We start from the raw sequence: 7,022 nt of genomic DNA, 5'->3' as shown, positions 1-7,022 counted from the left end.
TTTACCCGTAGTTGTACTTCACTGTAACTTAACACTTCGTGTTAACTGTTTGTGCATCCCACGGATACGCCATTATAGGCGTCTTGTTTATACTTTTCATTTTGAGTCCCTCCCAAGGGTTTTGGGAAAAGAAAGAACATGGCTAATTGGAACTGGGGAACAGGGGAACAGTGACAAAATATCTTAGCCCGAACAATGGTACATAAAAAATTTTAGGGATCAAAAAGTTGTGAAAGTAATTTCGGGAACAAGGGAAAACAAGCCAATGATTTAAAAGGGAAGAAGAAATGTGGGGGATCTGGATTCCATAAAATGGATTCCGGATTCCAAAGCCTCACATTTGCTGGAATCCGGAATCCTTCACATCGGGCGAAGTGGTGGTGTTGGTTGTAGTAGTAGCAGCATGCTTTTAATAATTGATAATGGAGTATTTAAATGACTTCTGGATGCTCAGTATCTGATTAAAGGAATTTATCCTTGAAATTGCTCAATTTGAAAGCAATTGTTGGCCTAAACTAGAATTGCGAGGACTGCCAAATTGGACGCGACTAACAGCCTCGTCTAATTTCGGCAGTCCTTGGAATTTTTTTCTTGTGTGCTTATTTTCAAATTGGACAGCTCGGAGTTGTATTACATTTACAAATACGTCTACTTTAACACTGTTTTCTACGGTCGTCTACGGTCAGATCTCGGTTGTTTATTCCGGTTCGATTCGGTTTCAGGAAAAAACCCCTCAACTGATATATTAATTTTCATCAATATTGTGCATTTCTAATTTTTGAAGTACTGTATTACCCCGAGGGAGGGGATCAAAAGTGTAGTTTTGACGTACGCAATAGGACATTTGCATAATGACGCCATTTGACTACAAGTACCAGGATCCTTCAGGTTTCGCTTGTCTCATGTTAATTAGAGTTATTATTATTTTTACCCCACTGGGAATACAAAATTTAAATATGAAAAGAAAAACAAACTGGATTGTGGTAGTTGTAGTCAAATGACGCCGTCTTGAAAATTGCCTATTGCCGCACATAGCGGGCAATTTGCTTCATTTACCGTAGAAGGCAGTTTCTGATCTACGGCCCCGCTGTTTCCCGGATATGGGGGTGCTGAAGCTTTCTACTGACTAGTGCATAACGTAAGGCTGTGCAGGCCGAGAAAAAAAGAGGCTCGTAAAATATTGATAATATCTCTGGATCAAACAATAACAACGAACATTGGAATTACTGCAGAATGGAATTCGCTTAGTAAGCTTATCATAGGGAGTGTACTATTTGAGGTATGCAATGAGGAGCATTAGCTCACATTAAATTCAATTACACTTAAACATTTTGCAAGGAATCTTGATGCAAAGAAAACAACTACAAGGTTTCTTGTTCAGTTCACGCCAGTGTGTCGAAAGATAAGTAGGCAAACGGCCAAAAGAAAGTTGAATGGACTTCGCCTCGTACGTAATAAACGCTGAACTATGGACTATGGACTAACTCATAATTGTTTTCAGAAAGGTCATTTACTATAAGGTTAATGCAACAAAATCATACGGCGAAACAAGAGGATTAAAACCTCCAAAGTGGACTTGATGACGAAAATAGTCTGGCCGGACGCCCCAAAAGGGAAGATTAGATTTCCTCTTATTGGTAATTTTAACGGGTTATGTCTGAGGAGTTTTGCTATTTTCCGGCAAAACTCTTTTGTGCTCATAAACTTTCTTTAGATTCCGGAGACAGGTAATAAATTCTTCCTGCGGGAAGACATTTACATGTATCTTTCATTGTTACGTGTCTTCACGATATGGAGTGGAAATTTTAAAAACTAGGCAATTTTTTTCGAATTTCAAAAGGCAATCCATTTCCATGCTGGTATAACTATGAAAATAACATAATACACTCTTTATTTAGAAAGGTTGTGACAAGACAGATGGCACTTTTTTGGTTTTTTTAAATTTTATTAAGAGAGGGGAAGACCGGAATTCCCGGAGAAAAACATCTCGGCGCAAAATACGAGAGAAATAACAAACTCAATCTCTTATAGAGTCAACTAATTAGGTCTTAATCCAGGGCCACATTGGTTGCTACATGCTGGGAGGCGAATACATGTATGTCAAACTGAAAAGGAATCTTCGAATTTGCAGTACTTCGGAACTGTAACAGTGTTATGTAAACGAGTTGTAAAACGTGGTTTCCATTGTTTACTGCCATTTTCACCACAGTGTTTGCCCTCGTAACTGTGATTATTCAATAGTTATTCACTGTTGTACGAGGGCAAATACTGAAATCTTTGCAGAGATTGAAACTAACGCATAGTGGCTTATCCACCGGATAAAGTTATCTGGCCTATGAACAGCTAGGGCCAGTGCCATTTGAAATGTAGGATCGACTGCAGTAACAATAGCATAACCTGAAACAAAGAGGATTTGATTTTTGATTAACTTTGTCTAGACATGAGAGGTTGAGATAAGTAGCTCCACAGTGGTTTCTTGATTCACTCATGAAATTCAAGATTCACCTAGAAAAAAAGCGGAATTCAGTGATATAATAATTTTATATGTGAACAGAGAATGTTTGAATGATCACGCTAAAAAGTTAAGCAGTTACTACAAAAACTATAAAAAAAAAGTATCTTTCTGAACTAATGTTTTGGTTAATCGCTTTATTCATATCAAATGACGGGGAAAAAAAAAGATTGTCCCTACCACTTAGCTCAACTGATTATGTCACAGACGAATTCAAACAAAGAATGGAGCGGCTTCGAGTCCTCTGTTCAGTGTCTGTTGAAGGGCTTTAGGAGTGGCTTTAAATTGAGCTGACGATAAACGTGAAAAAGATCGCGCTGCGGGCAGCTCAGTACATTTCTTTTTCGTCCTCTCCAAAACAACAACGCAACATCGCCAAATTTGAGGTTTTGACGACATATCGTATCACTGTGCCTTTGAACAAGCAATCTTTCATTATATGGCTTCAACGGAGTTTACTATAACAGTCTAATTGTAGGTTATTCGACTGGCGAGAAAAATATTTTACAACTACTTTTATACACGGACAAAATTGGCACAGAACTCCAAAATCGTGGCACGGGGCCAATATTTGGAGGGCTCGGCACCCCGCTAATTTCTGGCACGAGTGTGAAATATGACTTCTGTTAAACTGTTCTGTTTATACACGACACGAAAGATTTACCGTGCCGTGCCCGAAAAAACGTTGGTACGGTACAGTGATTTCGGAGTGTCGTGCAGTATTTTAGTTCTGGTGTAAAGCGGGTGAAAGTTCTGTCACTATTGCGCAAATTTTTTTCTGCTTTCAAGTGACCTTTTAGCCGCTGGCGTTACCGTCGTCGTAAAGGCTTCCGTGGCAAAGTCACGAGCGATATGAAACGGAAGGGAACGCCCTCAACAAACCCCTCGCTGCACAGACTAAAAAAATAAACAAGCCAAAGGTCTTTTTTACAATTACGCAATTGTAATCTGAGGGGCGATTCTAAAATTAAGCTCGGGTGAGGACTACCTCGCGATCCAACTAGAAATTTGTCTCCGTTTTGTTCGTCAGCCGGTGATTGGAAGCTGCACGTGACTGAACATGAGGTTCATCATTCTTTCCTTATGACGAGGAAACGAAAAATGTGCACAACTAATCTTGGGACTAAGGAGCAAATAGCTGGAATAGCCAATAGTGACCTTGAATGAACTTCACAGAATAAATGCGGAAGCAGCAACAAGAATGACTCTCGACAAGTTAGATTACACACTTCAAGATACTTCAGTAAGAATTGCCAACTTCATTCCATGAAAACAACCCACGCAAAAAACTTTCAATTTCTGTGCTCTGCGAGTACTGTTTGGGTGTTGGCTCAGAAAACTCGAAAATTAATCTTGTTGCTGTCGTCATGCAAGGCCATGAAAAAAATTGTGACTGAGGCAATGTCTATGGTTAAATTCTCTCCGTGGCTATTTTAGGCATTTATGATGAGTACATTTTAAAGCCAATACTGGAATCATGCTTTATTTTAAAAAAAATCACCAAAAAATGACTGAGGCAACTGCCTCGGTTTGCCTCGTACTCGCTACGGCCTTGTCATGATGTAATTTTTCTACCCCAGTCGTCAAATCTGTCACCGCATGATCCACAGCACGACCTCTTCGAAAGCGTGAGCTGTTTATACCGCTCTTTTTAGAACTAGAAGTTACTTATAGCAAGCGAAGTGCTGCGAAGTGAGTTATAAAAATAAAGTTAACAGTAACAAAGATGATGACTGATGTTTATAATAACAATTTATTCCTGGACATTTTGTTGCGCATTGAGTGAAAGTAATGCCTCAATATGAAACATGAAGAAAGCTAGTGATAGCAAGGGAAGGAAAGAGTGTAAATATAATAGGTAATCAACAACAGAATGCAACTATAATAACTTGTTTTATTCCACATATTCTCCTAGTCATGTAATAACAATAGGGCCGTTTATACGAGAGTAAATAAGCCGCGGCTAACTCTGGCCGCGGCTTACTTAAGCCGCGAAAGGAACTATTTATACGAGTATTAACTCCCCGGCCAGGATAAGCCACGGCTTGAGAAAGCCGTGAACGTAGATTTTGTACCATTTATACGGGGTGTTCGCGGCTTACGTAAGCCGCGGCCAGAGTTAGCCGCGGCTTATTTTCTCTCGTATAAACGGCCCTAATGTAACAGGAAGAAAACGTGGTATCAATGTTCTCCAAATAGACAAAGAGTTTTTCGAAACACAATGTGAACAAATGTAATCATACTGAGGTGACTGTTCTCCTTTAAATATGAAGATAACAGATACATTTGGAAATAGAAGACACCCTTTCATTTTAAATACAAGTTGAAAATGTAATCACAGTGAGGTCAATGTTCTCTTTTAAAGGGTAATATTGTGAACATTCATAAACAGAAGAGACATTTTTCAAACACAACTGTAACAAACATTTGCAAATCAAATCCTCAAAGAACAGTTATGTTAAAGAAGAGTATATATTTAAAAACAGTTAATAAATCTAGGTATAACACGGTTTATACCGAAACAATTTTCCAAGGAATCAAAAGCTCGGAAGTCTCACGAAATAAATTTGGTCTAAGACTTAATTCCTTTGCTAAGTTTGCGCTGCCAATTAAATTTGATAACATTTTCTTAAGGAGCATGACCAAATCGAAAGCTTTCACTCTAGAAAATGCTTATTATTTTCATTTGATCAATCCTCTGTAGAATCAATATCAGATGGCATTTCGCTTTCTTCTGAGCAAGGTTCAAAGTTCTCTAATTGACTTAATCCCAAGATTACTTTCTCTTCTCCTCTAGCTTCTTTTAAAAAGCTCAGAGAATCTAGAAGTAAAGAGTATTGGCTTTTTTAAAACCTTGATCCATCTTATTGCATTCGTTTAATCCATCTTAAGTATCGGAAGGTAACCTGATTCTGTCTTGAAGACGGGTAAGATTTCTGAGGGCATCTCCCTAAAAAGTGAACAGAATGTACGATTAGCCTACCGAAACTGAGGATTAGAAAATTAAAAGAGGGAGGAAACGAGCATTATTAGTGCTCATTTTTTTTTATTAAGCTCACTGATTCGTACCGATTAATGCAAGCTCTCCTGAATTCGCTCAAAGCCAAAAAAGAGAGGTTGCGCTTCCTGTGATGATCAGACATGTGTCAGACGCTGAACGAGACCTCGTTGGGCGCCCCCAGCCGATCACGTTTATGATGAATTTCGCGGCAAAATGCAACGCAGAAAGTTGTTCCGATATTCCGGGTTGGATGATACCGGAAGCTCTGGGCTATTCGTTTCCCCGAAAAATTTGTGTCCCTTTCGATTTTTTACCAGTAATTTCCAGAAACTTTGGTCGAATCGAAAGGCCCAACGGACTCCAACCACACAGCGATGAAGAATCGATTGGCAAGGCGCCTAACGGACAATGATCACTGTGGTGTCTGTCTGAAGGAACTGAAGCAGCACGTTCAACTTTCCTACGTTTATTAAAATTTCAGCGAACTCGCAAAAAACATACGGCATTTATGCCATCTAGCTCAAGGTGAATTGACAAATATGTTTCACCTGGCATTGAATTTCATGGATTAGTAGATTTTGGCAGCCTTTTTTCCAAATTGGCACCGCGCTGTATTCAATATCGTTGTTGTTTTTAACTCATTCAAACACGAGAGATTTTAATAGATTTTGCCAGTCTTCTGTTTAAATAGCAACAGGCAGTAGTTGATAGTTTCTTGCTTTTTCAGATGGGAATAAGAGGTCTAACGTCAGATGGGAATAAAAGGTCTAAAAATGTATTGGCTGTAATCACAAGTTGAGTTAATTTCCAGAATTTTTTTTTAATGATGGTTCGCCATGCACACTAAATCTGTAAATTAACCTTTGCCGAAAACGAACAAAAGAAAACTCGTCATTTAGTTTCCACTTGTCAGCTTTACCAACTACCAAAAGAAAATACTAAAATGGGTGAATTCAAAACGTATATTTACTTTCATCCAAGTCTTAGTGGGCTTAGGAATCCAATTTACTTTCGAAATTTTACTGAGAGTGCACGAGGGGTTCTCGATACTGTCACGAACTGAAACTATTGTAGTCATTGTTCAAACACATCTCGGAGGTCTGAAGTCTGAAGTACGCACTTGGGCAATAGAGGGGGTTAACAGAGCGTTTAACGACGGGAAACCATAGGCTACTGTTTATTCTAAGTGAAAATTCACTTATTCCAACTCATCTCTTTGCTTTACCAAGAAGTCGATCGATATCTGTAGATAACAGGCATGGAATCGGACAGAATCACTGAAACAAGTTTCTTTGATTTTTGGCAAACGAAAATCTCAGCCAACGCGTTAATAAATCTCCCTAATATTGGAATGATTCCGGTATATCATTGTTGGTATTTTAGCCACGAGGAAACAAAGACAACTAAGTGAACTTGACATCACAAACGGAGATAAAAGAACGGCGAGGTCCAAGTTTTCTGGGTTTGGAAAACAAGACCTCATTCAACAGTATTTCGTGATCCAACAGA

The 7,022-nt window shown here is 38.9% G+C and overlaps 1 long non-coding RNA gene across 1 annotated transcript in view; it reads right to left on the bottom strand.

The window, feature by feature from the left end:
• Window positions 1-4,395: 4,395 nt before the first annotated feature.
• LOC138037064 (uncharacterized) overlaps window positions 4,396-7,022 on the bottom strand; it is a 13,972-nt gene continuing 11,345 nt past the window's right edge. The window contains exon 3 of the long non-coding RNA XR_011130068.1: window positions 4,396-5,462. This is a non-coding gene — a long non-coding RNA (uncharacterized lncRNA). The remainder of the gene's footprint in view (window positions 5,463-7,022) is intronic.

Source organism: Montipora capricornis, chromosome 1 (genome assembly GCF_036669925.1).
Source record: "Montipora capricornis isolate CH-2021 chromosome 1, ASM3666992v2, whole genome shotgun sequence".
Classification (NCBI taxonomy): Eukaryota; Metazoa; Cnidaria; class Anthozoa; order Scleractinia; family Acroporidae; genus Montipora; species Montipora capricornis.
Note: the sequence above shows the minus strand (reverse complement) of the source record. Positions and strands in the feature narration are given on the sequence as shown.